Source organism: Bombus flavifrons, chromosome 17, assembly GCF_040668555.2.
Source record: "Bombus flavifrons isolate JBK064 chromosome 17, iyBomFlav1_principal, whole genome shotgun sequence".
Lineage (NCBI taxonomy): Eukaryota > Metazoa > Arthropoda > Insecta > Hymenoptera > Apidae > Bombus > Bombus flavifrons.
Window position 1 is genome coordinate 5411209 of NC_138458.1, and position 17101 is coordinate 5428309.

At 36.0% G+C, this 17101-nt stretch overlaps 1 protein-coding gene and 1 long non-coding RNA gene across 12 annotated transcripts in view; one reads left to right on the forward strand and one right to left on the reverse strand.

Annotated features, from left to right (window-relative positions):
* Nrx-1 (neurexin 1) overlaps positions 1 to 17101 on the forward strand; it is a 629819-nt gene that overhangs the window by 234513 nt on the left and 378205 nt on the right. The gene's annotated exons all lie outside the window — the stretch shown is intronic.
* LOC138188901 (uncharacterized) lies at positions 14691 to 15390 on the reverse strand. The gene is made up of 3 exons (XR_011175742.1): positions 15366 to 15390; positions 14985 to 15044; positions 14691 to 14726 (listed from the first exon to the last, which is right to left on the reverse strand). It is a non-coding gene; the product is annotated as an uncharacterized LOC138188901 (long non-coding RNA).

Sequence of the window (17101 nt, forward strand, 5' to 3'; positions counted from 1 at the left end):
TGCACGCGTTACCTAGCCGTGAGAAAATCGCAGTTACTTTTATCCTCTCCTAACGATATTCGGAATATCGACAGATAGAAGGACTTGAAAGTTAAAAATTGTCTTTCTGACTGGCAATGTTGCTTAGAAAGAACATTTCCCGGAATCTCTTCTCTCTATCCTCTCTACCATCCCATCTTCCTTTTCCAAACACCTGGCCGAGTACTTTGATTCCGATGATACAAAGAGCTCGGCATAGAATTCTATCCTATTTTATTTTATTACATTTCTCCATTTCGCTTTCCACCTTTCCGTAAAGAATGGAGCAATCGTGGGAAGATACGTCTTTGAGTGTTTTATTTCGGTAAAATATTTTCCGCTTTGGGAAGAAGAAATTCTTTACCATCTTCTTGCTTCTTCTCTTTCCAGCCCTTCGTAACACCAAAGATCCCGTGCGATATTTTACCAAAACTGTGGAAAGTTTGTCAGCCGAGTGGAACGCCACTTTCAATATCAATGAGGCAATACGTTTCCTGTGACTTGACAATTGTTTAAATTAAGCACTCTTTTGAAAAAGCGCTGTCGTAAGTTGAAAGAAAACTCGCTAGCAAGTAGCAAGTTAAGGGCGCGTTTAAATGCATGAGCTTTGCAACCAGCTGCGGAACAAGGTTTTTGCTTTGCTGAAATGGTCGAAATACACGCGATCCGAAACTTTCAGACGAACGTACGATTGTTTAACAATTACAATGTTTCAAGATAATGGAAGAAGAACAGACGATTAACTGCGAAAAAGGTCAAAAGCTACGACACGGAATATTCGAGGGATGAAATTTTCTTCCACGATACGATCGTATGGCATTTAACCCCTGTATTAAGGGTGGGATTTTATTCTTGGAAATAAATAAAATTCTACTTGGAGGATTATACAGCAGGGAATTACAATTGACAAACGTGTATTTCTGTAGAAAATTTCTCATATACAAAGTTGATCAAACTATCGTAAATTACGTTAAAATTAATTTTATTTAGAAATCTCGATAGATTGGACGAAGAATGACGAAAATATGTCATCTGTATGGCTGGTAATCTGAAAATTAAAAAAGATCATACGAAAACGAATAAAAACGCTGGATGTATCGTTGCACTTTGAACGACTCTATTTGACAAAACGAGGGAAAATTGGAGTGTGCGACAGCAAAGGGCAAATGTCGTAAGGTGAAGGTAGACTTAATTGTGAGAAAGTTAATTAGCCGCGACTAAATCGCCAGTCTCGATCAGCTGTTTCGTATCACTTGTTCAAATCACGAAAGCTTTATTACGCTTTTCCCGTATATTCGCTTGTTATCACAGCGTGCTTTCCAACTTTTAATCTCTCCACTTTGTTCGCCACAAACAGCCTATTAGCTGCTTAAAATCTGCTAAAGTCTCGATCTTACCACCGTTAAAACAATCATCCGCCCAACCAGAGAAAACAGAGATCAAGCCAAATTGATAGAACTTTCACCGTCTCATTTTTCTAGCTTTTATTCCACTTGAAATTTTTCTATTACGAACGAGTTCAATGTACGTTGCGGTTTATGAGAAAATCGTAGAAAGTAGAATGATACAGGCGAAAGGAAGAAATATTCATCCGATTCGATGAGAATTCATCGGTCTATCTCACTATGAAACGATTTATATCGCGCTACGAATGTACAAACTTTGTCAGATACCTGAGACTTTCGCGTGGCCAGGTATTAGGTTGTCCGGAAAGTTTCTTTCGTTTCACAAGGAAACAATAGACGCACTATATGTTTCGTTTTATATTCTTTTGACGCATTACTTTTCTTATCCTACGATTTGCATCGTATGATCCATTTTGCATTACGTGCGAAAAAAAATATAATATAAAAATGTTTCGCGTCTATTGTTCCCTTCTAAAACGAAAGAAACTTTCCAGACAATTTAATATCGTATAATTGGAAGAAAAACTAATTAAAATTTCAAGTAAAATATATAAATGGAATTCTACTGTGATACAAATTGTCACAGCGAGTCTCGCTCTTTAACGCTAGAGAGATGAGTCATCAGACCATGTTGAACCATAGTCGAATCAGCAAGAATTATCTTCGTTGATAAATACAATTATTTATGAGATAAGTAGAATTTTCTGGATTTTATTTCAATTGGTAGAATCGCACAAGACTAGTACTAATTACATAAAACTAACATTAGTACAATTTTGCAAAGCACAACTCACGTAGCATTGGCATCAGTATGCTCGTGATAAAACAGATTTTACTTTGATCTAAAAATTATAGCAGTGAAATTTATTATAATATACCACCTGCTGTCTGTCGATATTATTAATCAACAAATTACTGCACAAATCCCAAGTTATTTTTCAATAATTGTCGTTAGGGCGTAGAAACAGTGTATTGGGTTGGCAACTAAGTGATTAGATGGTATTGACAAAACCAGCAATCACTTAGTTGCCAACCAAATAGTTGAGAGACCGGGTTCCTAATTTTCAGAATCGTTCACAATATTTGGAATACGATAAAAATACTCAAAATTAATACTAAAAATAATAATAATATTAATAATAAAAATTAATAATAGAAATCCCAAAATTATACGAATGAAATTTATTATAATATACCACCTGCTGTCTGTCGATATTATTGATCAACAAATTATTGTACAGATCCCAAGTTATTTTTCAATAATTGTCGCAACTAAGTGATTGCAGGGTTTATCATTAGGTGGTAATGACAAAACCCGCAATTACATAGTTGTCAACCCGATAGTTGAGAGACCGGGTTCCTAATTTTCAGAATCGTTCGCAAAATTTGGAATACGATAAAAATACCCAAAATAAATACTTAAAATAATAATAACATTAATAATAAAAATCCCAAAATTATACCAGTGAAATTAATTATAATATACCACCTACTATCTGTCGATATTATTGATCAACAAATTATTGTACAGATCCCAAGTTATTTTTCAATAATTGTCGTTAGGGTGTAGAAACAGTGTATTGTTGGCAACTAAGTGATTGCGTGTTTTATCATTAGGTGGTAATGACAAAACCCGTAATTACATAGTTATCAACCCGATAGTTGAGAGACCGGGTTCCTAATTTTCAGAATCGTTCGCAATATTTGGAATACGATAAAAATACTCAAAATTAATACTAAAAATAATAATAACATTAATAATAAAAATTAATAATAGAAATCCCAAAATTATACGAATGAAATTTATTATAATATACCACCTGCTGTCTGTCGATATTATTGATCAACAAATTATTGTACAGATCCCAAGTTATTTTTCAACAATGTTCGTTAAGGTATAGAAACAGTGTATTGGGATGATAATAGTTGAGAGAAACGTCAGTTGCAAAGACTGTTCGGTCGCATTAAAATAAAGTCCTATGGTTCTGTGCTGAAACAAGCCGGGTTCCTAATTTTCAGAATCGTTCGCAAAATTTGGATTACGATAAAAATACGCCGCAGACTATAAAAACTGGAGATTTATTCAAATATATTATAATGAGAGAGGGATCGCCGGGCTGAATTCATAGCCATGTGCCGGTCAGCCTTTTTTCGGTGATAAAAACAAACGAGCGACAAAGTGGACCACGTCGATTTGATAGCGTCTGACAGCATTAGTACGAGCGTAAGTGCACGCTGAGCCACGGAGTTTTACTTCGCATAGTAAATCGCAATTAAAGTAAATCCCGGACGTTGGCTGTCCGCGGAGAAACATGAAATTTCGCTCACGACCTTTTAAATTTGTCGGAACGTGATCCGGCATTCCTCCAGGCTTTTTCACGGTGCAGGAAAAACGCGTGTCTTCCTTTTTCTTTTTTCTTTTTTGAGCGACTCGCGAGCGTGAATTAAATTGACCGATGTCTTTTTTCAACTGGCGATTAAACCGCAGTTGCTTATGTAAATTCGTATCTTTGGCGAATTTAGGAGCAAACGGTGGACGTTTATGCGAATTGAAATTCTTATGTACGTCAATCGTACTCTTGTAAATTTTGTGTACAAAATTTAATTTAAGATTTCACCTTCATCGTTATTTTTTTATGTAAATTCTTATATCATCCGATTTCTCGATTTTTGTTAATATGAGAATTTGCAGAAAGTTAGACGAACGAGAGAATTGTTAATTTTAAATTAAATTTTGAAACCGGTTAACGTTTAAGAAATAGTATAATAAAGAATTACTTTGGATATTTCATGTATTGCTGTACGTATTTTTATACATTTTTGCACGTTTCAATTTTTCTTCATAAACGCGTAAACATCCGCATTCTAATTACGAGGAATTGCAGAGTCGAAATTTGTTTAAGAAATTGGTTTACTCTCTAAATACCGTAGCGACCATTTTCCTTTCGATATTTTCTGCATATTACTTCGTATTTCAATTTTAAACATCCAAAGTCTGATTGTAAATATGCAAATTTAAGAAGATTCAACGAATGGAACAAATATTTGTCTCAACCTAAAATTCTACCATCTTCTAGTCTATTCCTAATGAAGTCTAATAATTAATTAAATACACAATGAGATTGCTAATTATTAGATTCTACTATTTATGGCTTGGACTTGATACTTTGTCAAAATTGGTTTCTGAAATTTTTCCTTATTTTTCTAACGATTTATTCGCAGTATATTTCGTGCTACATTTGTTACACGCAAATATTCTTCAATCTTCGTGTTTTCGTTAAAAATTGCACTTTAGAAAAATATGAATAATCGGGAAAATGGTAAATAGTAATTATGTTTGGTATTCACATTGCCCTATTGAACTGGAGGCTGAAAAAGTTCTTACAGGCCGCATAGTATGCTGCATTATAATAATTCTAAATGCATAATAATTCTTGATAATACTCCAGCGACATTAATAAGAGCATAAAAGGGGACACTATGTATTACGTGACCAACGATTAACTGATAATCTGCAAAGTATTTCTACCGCGAAATGCGTTAAGGTGTACACACGTTGTTTCTGATAAATATTTAATTCAATAAAAAGACCCACGATGAATTTAATTTCGATAAAGAAAAGAATAATCTCCTCGTGTATTGTGTGCCAAGGTACACGCTATTTCTGATAAATTCTCAATCTCATAAAGAAGCCTGTGGTAGATTTAATCTTAGTAAAAAAAAAAAAAGAAAAAAAATAATCTCGTGTAATGGTATAAGGATTACACATCTTAAGCTGTATTTTCTAACAAAATTGTCAATATATTGATATCTAAAAAAAGGACCCTGTGTGTTGATCGTTTTCAACGACTAACTACTAACTGGGTTGGCAACTATGTGATTGCGGGTTTCGACATTACCACCTAATGACAAAACCCGCAATCACATAGTTGCCAACCTGATAGTTGAGAGACCGGGTTACTAATTTTCAGAATCGTTCGCAATATTTGGAATACGATAAAAATACTCAAAATTAATGCTAAAAATAATAATGATGTTAATAATAAAAATTAATAATAAAAATCCCAAAATTATAAGAATGAAATTTATTATAATATACCGGCTGCTGTCTGTCGATATTATTAATCAACAAATTATTGTACAAATCCCAAGTTATTTTTCAACAATGGTCGTTGGGGTGTAAAAACAGTGTATTGGGTTGGCAACTATGTGATTGCGGGTTTTGTCATTAGGTGGTAATGTCAAAACCCGCAATCACTTAGTTGCCAACTCAGTACTTTCTTCTAGATTTGTAGCAAATATGTATGAATTATTCCAAACAAAACAACATGAAAAAAATGGAAAGAATGGAATAAATGATATCGAGTTCAACTTTGAAATTTAAAAAATGAATCAATGCATATCGATTATAAAATTATTTAATTCTGATTGAATTTTCTGTTGACAAATTTCAAGGATTTTTCCTTGCCTGGTTATACTTTCGATCAACTAAATCGACAAGGCACGAATACTAAAAATAAAAAATAAAATACTAACAATAAAAAAAGGAGAAATGATTTTTTCGATTAAACTGTTGCAAAGTCTGTTCGCAAAACACATTTACGATCTTTCGAAATCGCGTTCTCTATCTTCCCTCAAAGTTCTCTTTAAGACGTATACCGTGAATTTTATCGCCGTACGATAGGACGCTCGTGTTATTTTATCGTTGCACAATGAATGAAACATCCTACGCTTCATGCGGTTAGTAGCGTGCGCGGCAAAAGTCAGAGTTCACTGGGGATATCGCGTACAACGAAATTATTGCCGACGCGGTTCCAGGATTAGCAACGAAACGAAACTGACTTTCTGTCAATATTTCATTACATGCAAAACTGTGTACCATTATTCTCCGATGAAAGCTTACTTAAACCGTGACACATAGCGTTAATTGTTGAAGAAGCAAATGCCGCAGAATTCCGACTGACGCAACGAAGTATACGTTGTCGATTAATTTCCAATTTGCATCGCGTTGTCGGCTGATCGTATTCGTTAAACATAATGTTATTCCTACGTAATTAAAAATTCGGTCGAATAACATGTAAAAGCGACCACGACGAGATTTCTTATGGAAAAATAAGAAAACAATATGGGATACTATTTTCTCATTTTCGGCTTAGTTTTCGAGAAAATCGACTTTGAAAATTGATCAAGTATACTTCAACTTGGCCAATTATCGATTGGATATATCTAAATTTAATTTGTGGCTAATATAATATAACCTACATAACATCACACGAAAACTACCACGCCAGTTTTTGTTTTAAAATTCCTACTTCGTGTTATATTTCTTCCCGCAATCGTCTAATGACTTTCTCAACGATAACTGAAAGAATAATATAATGAATTTTATTTCGCTTTTCATGTATTCAAACTGAAAATAATTTTATATCAGGCTACTTATACCAATAGCAGTGAAAATGACTGGTACTTGTCAAAGTGTACAGGAGTCCTGCACTCTGTTTATCGAACCCCAATTAAACAGTTTCCTCGTTTTCTCCAACTTGCCACACGTTCTTCAAATTTTTATCGCGTGTCATTCAATGTGACGATATCAGTTATCAGGAAAATTCCGGATTGATCGCTGGATCGCTAGATGCTAACACTAGAAACACCACAGCAGTCAAAACGACTGGTTCTACAATTTTATAAATGTGTCAACCCTCGTTTAGGTCGATCATAGTCGCAGATGGATTAATAATAGCAAAAATGTACCACATAACATAGAATTGCTTCTGTAAGAAAGTAATAAATCAATAAATATAAAAATATTCTATTATTACGTATTTTTTAAAGACCAGTAATTTTGACTAATTTTGATAGAAATAGCTTCGTGTTAACTGTCGGTAGTTCTAGCGTTAATTTTCAAGAAAATAGACTTTGAATTTGTTTAGTTAGGAATTCTACTACTAGCACACGCGTATGATAAATTTTCAAATATTTTTTCCTCGAAAACGCTTATTTTCACACGCAGAACGACCTCCTGTCGATTATTTAGTCCTATCCAGTCCGGAATTAGCTTCAAGTATACTTGATCGATTTTCAAACTCGATTTTCCCATCAACCAACCCGATAATCAACAACTTTTGTTCCACATTTTCTTCTTATTTTCCTACAAACAATGCGATATTCGTCCTGTGGCTGTACACCACGCGGAAATACCTGGAATTTCTAATTAACTATACAAGAAATTAAAAGATACAAAACAGCGTAAAAATTCGATTAAAATGGTATCTGAATGAACGCAGCGTGTCAAGTTTTGTTTTCGCACGACGATGTTTCATATACACCGAGCAAATAATTAAAATTCGACCGCTTTAGCGGAGATGCGCGCGTTACGAGTACGCGACGTGGTGATCGATATCGTTTTAGGGGAACTCGAGCTGGCACGGCATTAACGGATTAACAGCGCGGAAAGTGTAGCGGTGTAAAAGGCTGATGGCGAAAAGAGGTCGTGTCAGTATCGCAATTAATTGGATTGTATGCGCGATGTTGCTGCTCCGCTGGTTCGTGCGAAACGCGAAATATTTCCCCGATACCGGACGTCGTAGTTTTATAATAAATCATACGCTCGACGCCAACGAAAAATTCTATTATTAAAATTCAACGTACGAACGCCGTTAACGAAAAGCACGGCATGCGTTAAACATGATCGCGCGTTTAACATTCCGTGCGTTGTATCGTCGTATACTATGTGATCGCTCAACGTTGAAGAAAATGTAATTGGAAATATTTATTAAACATCCGATGTACGAGACATTTTTATTCCGCTGTAACTTGTTAATGCACGAGATACGAGTTAGTCGTTTAACAATTACAACGTTATACGTGTCCGTATCGAAGTATAATTCTTCGTTATTATTAATACCGTCTCAATGGATAATTGCAGTCAACATCGATTCAACATGATTACATTGCATAAGCACGTAATTGTCCAAGTATTTGGATGTTGCTCGCATTTACGTTTATCAATGATTTAATTCTCCTAAAACTGGTACTCTGATGTTATTGGTTTGCGCATTGTTATTTTTTCTTGCAATTTCCTCATTCGGAATTTCATCGTAATTTAATACTAACGAATAACAATGTTAACAAGCAGCTGTTGCTGCATTTTGTGTGAGAAGATTATCAGCAAGTTAGGATGAAAATTAAGCTCGCCGGCTAATTTGCCACGCAATTCCCACTAAAGAAAGAAATTATAACATGCAATGTAATTAACCCAATGGAACATTATCGTATATTTCCTGATATACCAATATCAAAGAACACTGTAACCTAATTAACGAAAATGCAAATAAAACGACTAGCACTGTCAACTGACTTTCCAACGTACTGAAGTTCTTGAAACGTATCTATACTTCTCCTTCCATTTAACTCCATACAAAATCAAACCTGTAATTTTTCGTATTTAAATACTCCGTTAAATACTCGTCGAACTTTGATTGAACGTGATAGAAAGGAAGCTTGAACTTTGTACTCGCTGTTTCTTCATGGGCGACATCGTTCGCTAAAATACCAGAACACTAGACACAACTTGACGCTAGACGATGATCCTTTTATACCCAAAGGAAACAAACCTTGTTCTTTTACCAAATAACACGGTTTACGAAAATTACACGAAACATCGGAGAAACAAGCGATCATTGCTGCCAAAGTTTCCTCGTCGAATAAATTTCACGACCGATGGTTGGCGAAATTTCGTGACACAGTGGTCGGATTCCATTTATCGCGCTTCTGCCCTGCGATCTCTTCCAGCGGGAGAAGCGTCGTCCTTTCTGTGGTGTTTGCAACAGATCTGAAAGAGGACTGATTATTCCGACCCTAATAAATCCTCTAGTTCGTTTTTCTCTCGCCGTTTCCATCGCGGTCCGTCGCTATTTCATCGTCCGTTTCTCTTTCTTCCCGCAAAAGTCTACCACAGGACTTGAACGTGGTCGTTAAACCGTGGAAATTACATTATATCGCGCAGAACGACCGCGCCTCTCGCCAGAAAAGACAATCGAGTCGAAGGAAAAAGCTGTTGAGGGTAGCGTTGAAAAATTCCGCTACGAATCCTGACAATCTTCGTTTTTCTTGTAATTACGTTGCCTTGATCGATTAACGATATTATAATCGAGAAGAAAAGCTTCTATAATAAAATAAATATTTTTCAATTGTTGTTTGCCACATGTTGAATTTCTGGCATTTTCGTGAACGATAACAAAGAAAGATACATTTTGTTCAGGTGTATTTTCCAGTGATGGAAAACGATTAATTTTCGTACACGCGGAAAGAAGAAATTTTCTTCGCAGCCATCGTAATTGTCAATTTAAAGCGACACTGAAAAAGTTGAATCAAAAGTTGCGAAGCAGTTGTCTCGTTTTGTCTTACGATTGTATTTTGTCTTACTGTATTTATAGAGGGTGGTTGGTAACTGGCGGTACAAGCGGAAAGGGGGTGATTCTACGCGAAAAAAGAAATCGAAAATATAGAACAAAAATTTTTCGTTTGAGGCTTTGTTTTCGAGAAAATCGACTTTGAATTTCGAGAAAATCGAGACGTGATAAAGTGCACGCGTACCGAGCGAAAATTCAAAGTCGATTTTCTCGAAAACAAAGCCTCAAACGAAAAATTTTTATTCTATATTTTCGACTTCTTTTTTCGCTTAGAATCACCCCCTTTCCGCTTGTACCACCAGTTACCAACGGATTGCGGATTTCGCCATTGGGTCGTATTGACAAAACCCGCAATCACTTAGTTGCCAACGCAATAACACGTCCTCGTCTCCTCCGCGTCTGTAATTTTTCTCATCCTTCCGTTTTCACCATTCTCACAGCCTTTTCACTCTACGCCCGTGATTTTCTCATATTACGTGTTTTCAATTGCGCAAACCTAAGAAACAAAACTATCAAGAAAATTCCTCCTCGTCGATATTCCGTGGACAAACGGAAATCTTCCCTTGAAGATTTTCATTTCGCTGGGAAAATCTTGCGCCGATATGGCAAAGTCACGGCTCTATTTTTACTATTTCCTCTCGTCATTCTGCAATTGTACGAACGCGTCAGCCAATGAATCTCGCTGTTGATCGATTGTCTTGTGAAGTGGAATGGAAATGGTAGGAGCGTGATGCCGGCGATAAACGGCGAATAAGGTGAACGACGAGTGCGAGCATCGGCTTCGTTACCACCTGCAACCCCTTCGCTCCACAGAGTTGACTTACCCCTTCCTCAAGACTGTTGATTACCGACCTACATACAGCGATACGAACATTTCCATATTCGTTGAACGATTCAATGCGGATTATCTTAAGCCCATCGACCACCATAATCACGATCGATCGATCTCGTTCTGATTTTAACGTCTCAATGCAACCGTTCGATGTTACAGCGAGCTGCTGTTTGACGCTGCAACTAACGCAGCCGCGGAAACGACGAGTATTTTATTTTCGCAATTATCGCGCGAGAGATTACGCTTTTACATTACGCACGGTGGCTTGGAAATCGCGTGAGGCGAATGCCGAAAATATTTTTTAAGATTCTGCTGAAGAAACGCCGAGGAGAAATTAGAAAAACTGGAATTATTTAGGACGAGATATTTTCTCCAGCATCCTGACTAACGTTGACAAATGTTTCAATTTCCGTAATTTTAGAAGTTTAGAATTTTAGAAATTTTAGAAATTTTAGAAATTTTGTAATTTCAGAATTTTCGTAAGTTTTAGAAATTTGAAAAAATTTTTTTCATATTTCCAAAGTTTAGACATTCAAGAATATGCCCTTAAAAGGATTTTTCGAAATTTCAATTATTTTATGAGTTACAGCCAAACTTGTCTGAAAACTTTAAACGCGTTTTTCTCAAAACTACTTTTTTCGAGTTGGCGTGCACGATATCTCAAATTCTAGTGAACCGATTTATTTGAAATTTGGCGCGAATGTTCTTTGTACATTCCTCTATCGTCTCAACCACGCTCAGATCAAAATTTTTAATTTTACTATTTTTAAAAAATACGGAATTGCCAAAAAAACATGCCAGAAAGGAAAATTTTCTTCAAACGGCCGCCATTTTGTGAAAAAATATTGTTTTGACTTTTCCAAGGTTCACGCTATAGCCGCATCTATACTAATTAAGAATCCGTTCGGCTTTATCGCTTCGGATGACCAGAAGGCTTCAAATCATACACGCCAGGACACCCTTTCTTTTTAGCACCACCCACTTTGCCAGCTCATAACTTTGTGAATTTTGAGTTTTTCTTTTCCGTGAATTTTTTACGTAATCGTAAAATATCAATAAACAAATGCTAAAAAGAAGGATAGGAAAAATATTTTTTGTTTCGTTTGTACAGAGCTTCAAAAACCGCCCGAAATTCATGAAAAAAAATTTCTCATTTCGCACGTTCTTTTGACAATTCCGAACGTTTAAAAAATAGTAATATTAAAGATTTTGAGCTGAGCTCGAAAAAAGTAGTTTCGAGAAAAACGCGTTTAAAGTTTTCAGACAAGTTTGGCTGTAACTCATAAAATAACTGAAATTTTGAAAAATCCTTTTAAGAGCATATTCTTGAATGTCTAAACTTTGGAAATACGAAAAAAAAATTTTCCATTTTTTCAAACTTCTAGACCAGAATACCCTCTTAAATCGAACGTATACTTGGCACACGAACGCTGCTACCAGACGTCGGATATAATCTTTTTCCCTTGTGCAATAAGAGAGAGAAAGAGCTGGTGATAACAAACAGCTGGCTGTTTATCTCGCGAAGGGCGACGCGGGTTGCGCGAAGCAGGCGAAGTACGCGTCACGCGACGAATTAACAAAACATTTGTCAGCATAATGAAATAGTTAAATGAGATAGACGAATTAGGGGATTCTGGTAAATGAGAAACGCGAACATCGAGATCAGTAAATTGCCGAGCTGCTATTTCCCCCTTAAGAGCGTTCATTGTTGACCCACTTCTGCGTTCGCCAACACCGCGTACAAATACCACACCACGCTTCCTATCTATTCAACAACTTCCGGCAAGTTGTGTCAGTCGTTTAATGAATTTATCTTCGACGATTCGCGTTCACAGGCAAGAGGAGGGAGGAAAAAGGGGGGTCGTAGGCTGGAAAATGAAAGTGAAGCGATACAGTCGTCGTCCAATTATATTTAAAACAGTGAAATCCGTTTCATAAAACGCTAGAATATGTTTAAACTCGTCTTCTACGTTCACGAGATCGTCAAAAGAGACTAACAGAGCGCAGTGTTAAAGAAGACAGTCGCGTTGACAGTAAATCGAAGAATTACCCGCTGCTCGCGTTTATTATGCGAACATTCCATTTAATTTGGGAGAATTGTAACGCAGCGGGTAATTAATTACAATTTGTACGTACAACGTGCGTTAATTTTCAATGTCCGTTCCCTTAAAAATACACCGAGAAGCCCAAATTTCCTCCCGCTGTCTAATTTCGTCTCTCGATCGATCTTTTCATTCAATGAAAGTGCCGCAGCCTGCAGACGGCAATTGGAATTTAAAGGAAAAGTGCCGCTGGCTAAATGACAACATAAACGGAGGACATTCTTTTCCAGAGTCTTCTGCGTTGCTTTCTTTCGTCACAACTGTAGCACTGCTGATAATAACTGCGTTATTTTTTTTAATATTCCTAGTCATATTTTGAAAAATACGATTTTTCTACGGATGGTTTGCATCGTTTGGATGGTGTACATAATTTTATAATAAAACGTATTCCAGGCGCATGAAAAAGGAACAATATATACATTTTGTAAGTGAAATTCAAGAGACGAATTTAGGAACATTTTCCTTCTCGAGTCAAAAACTTGTTTACCGTTTAATAATAACAATAATTATTATTATTATTATTGTTCGAACTAAATGTAAGGTAATCTCAGACTGAAAAGTTGATTTAGTCACGAATAAACGCTGAAGAAGATTTGGCGTTTGTGGGGCGGAATTTGGGCGGTGCAGAAACCTTATTCCGTAATTTCAATTTCAGTTTTAACGCGACACGGAGCGCAGTTATAAATAGAATACGAATTATATCGTCGCTTAGAAATAATTTCTGTAGCTGAATTCGCCAACGTTTTTGTCCACGCTATTCGCAGCTAACGGTTGATACACTTCTCGCATGTACTTAACTTTATCTTCGTCACGCTAAAATCCCAATTAATAGTCCTACAGTCAAATTACGTCATAGCTAAAATCACAATTCTAACAGCTCACATATACACATATATATAAATAATTGAAACCGCAGATACAAAACCATTCGATACGAAAGAGGAGACTAAGTTGCGGAAAGAGATCGTTTCAATATTCGATGAGAATTTTCTAACAAATTGTTGGAAGAGAAAGGAACGATATAAAATAATCAAGTGAATGGCAGATAATCGTACGGTTCACACACGTAAATCATGGAGAACTGCGATTATCCACTCTGCCACTATCATCGAATTTTGTCATACGTTTTAACCACATACGAAATATTCTCTTCTTCGCTTATTAAGTATCGCGATGGAAATAAAATATTAAACCGTGGTTTCCGCCTCCCCCTGACTGTCCTGAATGGTAGACAACGACGACGACGTCGACGGACTGCAAATTTCCGTACACATGTCACTTATGTTCCTCAAGTTGTCTTTCATGCTCTTCTCATATATATATAGCAGTTGTTCAGTCTTTTCTTTAAGGATACTTATATCCCTTTGTTTACTTTGCACCAACGTAGTTTTCGATTTGATTACCTAGAAAACGTAGGAATTAGCGATGTTAATTCATCGTAGGAATCGATTTTCTACGTAGAAACATACCTTGTCCTTTGTGACCAACCTTTCCTGCAGTTCAGAAAGCTGTCTATGCAATTCGCTATTCTTTTCATGCATATCTTTGTTTGCATCTTCCAGTTCTTTGTTTTTCTGAACTAACGACTCAACCTCGATGATATCACGCTCCAATTTCTCGCAATATTTACTTGCTTCTGACCTCAAATCTTCGATTTCCTGTCAACGTGATTTTTCAAAGTTTCAGTGCCAATTCAAATTTCCCCCGCAACAAATTCATCCGTTTACGTGATTCACCTCGTCTTTTGCGGTAATCGCTTGCGTTTTCTCCAGTCTCAACTTAATCAGATCCTGGGTCAATTTCATGTTCTCCTGAATCAAGCGATTGTGTTCCTCGAACATTGTCTCGTGCAACGTGTTTAATTCCGATAGCTTTTTCGACAGCGTACTTCTCATATCACTATGATCGACGATATTCTCCGGTTGAGGTCGTACAGGTTGTTTCGAACGTTTCACAACTGAGAGAAAAATCCAACAATTTAAAATTTACTAACGACTAAAATTTACGACTAGTTACAATAAAAAAAAAAAATAGAAGAAATGTCTATTTTTTACTTTTCCTTTTCCACTACTTTTCTCGGAAAAATCTTCGCGTAAATATTTCAGGAAGGTGAATTTTGAAAATCAATGTCGCTCCACAACTCGATACGTTTCGCTCGTATTTCCATCTAAATTAATTGTTTAAATTTTTCAACGAATATCAATAACACACTTACCGTGCGAGGAAGACGCTTTGGCGCCTGATTTGTCCTTTGGGCTCGACATCAGCGTGATTTCTACAATTATGTGAGAAGATCTTAAGATTATATTTAATATTATTACGTTATATAAGGAAGATTATATTAATCAGAAGATCTTAAGGAGAATTTGATTTCTGTAGGTCGCGAGTACGTTACGGATGCGAATAATTAAGTAATTTGAATTAAGTACGACGTGTCTCGTGAACTCTGTTTACCCGATATGTCTTCGTTAATTCGAAGAATATTCGACAATATTTTGCAAAGAAAGTTATGGGATTTTCAAAAAATACAAAATATCCTATGGCACGTGATAGCAGTTTGTTCACGCGTGGACCGTAAAGAAGATACAAAAGCCACTTTTGTTTCTCTTTTTCGATGGAATCGTGATCGATCCGTCTTGATATTCTTTGCAAAATGGTGTTCAACTATCTTTGTTTGTCAGGTATTTTAATTTGAATTTTGTTAACGGTTGAAAGGCGAACGTAAGACGACAAGGTAAACACAAGAACACCGCTTTGATACGTACAATAGCACAAATTTCAGTTAAAATATCTGCTAAATCGATGAAAACACGTTGGAGCGTGCAATTTTTATTCCAAATATTCTCACGTATTCCTTGAAACGACGAAGATAAATCAGGTGGCGAGATTTCGTGGAACACACTGCATAGAAATATACTTAATACTGAACAAATTAGGCTCGTTGGTTAAATATTTACGTGTACACGGATCGGTTGCCTGACAGAGAAGGACGAAACGAACAAGGGACATAAACACCATTCGAATAAACAAAATCGCGTGTCCTTTCCAGTCAAATTTTTTTATAACAACTAATAAAGAAATGTCGCGATTGGTTCAGTTTTTCTAATTAATTTCTAACTGATTAATTTCTAACTAATTTCTCGTTGTGCCGATCGAAATCATTTCATAATTTTCCATATCCTGTTTTTGCTTTTCAACGCAGTGTCTTTTCGCAAATTCTGTTGCGTTGCCCTCGAATTTTTTTAATCATTATATACATATATAGAATTCAATTGCAATACAATATGGTATACAATTAAATCCATTACGATTACTTCAAATGAGGCGAAGAATTTGTACGAAGATCGTGCAATAGGTGAACGAAAGAAAATTGCCAGAAACTGTAGATAAATTGCTTATATTTCCGTGATGTTTTTAAAGAATACAAAGTTAAAGTAGCACGATACATTTGCATATGCGTATACATTTCTTACGTGTAAGTTCGATGTTATTTACAGAATCTGCAAAACTCGGGATGTGTCCATACCATACACTTTGATCAAATTTCTAAGGACATTTATAGGCACAAAAATTTTGAAAACACAAAATGGTTAGAAATTCTGCGATCAATTCTTCGTCGTATTAATCGACGAACAAAGAATTAGAAAAATTGTAGCAACTCGATGTTATTTACAGAATCTGCAAAACTCGGGATGTGTCCATACCATACACCTTGATCAAATTTCTAAGGACATTTATAGGCACAAAAATTTTGAAAACACAAAATGGTTAGAAATTCTGCGATCAATTCTTCGTCGTATTAATTGACGAACAAAGAATTAGAAAATTGCGATGGAACGACTGTTTTACTTTTCAACTCGATCGCTGACACAGAATATTTCTTCGTGAAAAACAGCTAACTGATTAAAGAAAACACTCTACGTTTTAACCAAATCATGTCAAATTCAGCAAACAATGTACGTATCACGATACGAGTGTATCGCGTATATCCGAATGGTCAATCATAGTGATTTTCAATAGATCACTTAGTTAATTGTGGTGTTTAGCGATGGTTCGCCAATGTGGTTGTAATTCCCAGCTCTAAACATTCGATTAATTCAGCTAAAATAGTCACGTTTCATTGTCAGACTTTACCAGCCTGGTAACATATCATTGTTTAAATATCAACCAATTACTGTTTCCTGCGCGGTTACATGCTCCGACCCAACGACGTAATCGAATTACGAAGGCGAGCAAACTACGATATGTTTCGATTGACAAGACACGATCTGTTGGCTTGGCCAATATACAAATTGGATGATATACAAATCTTTGTGGAATCTTAGTTGTAAC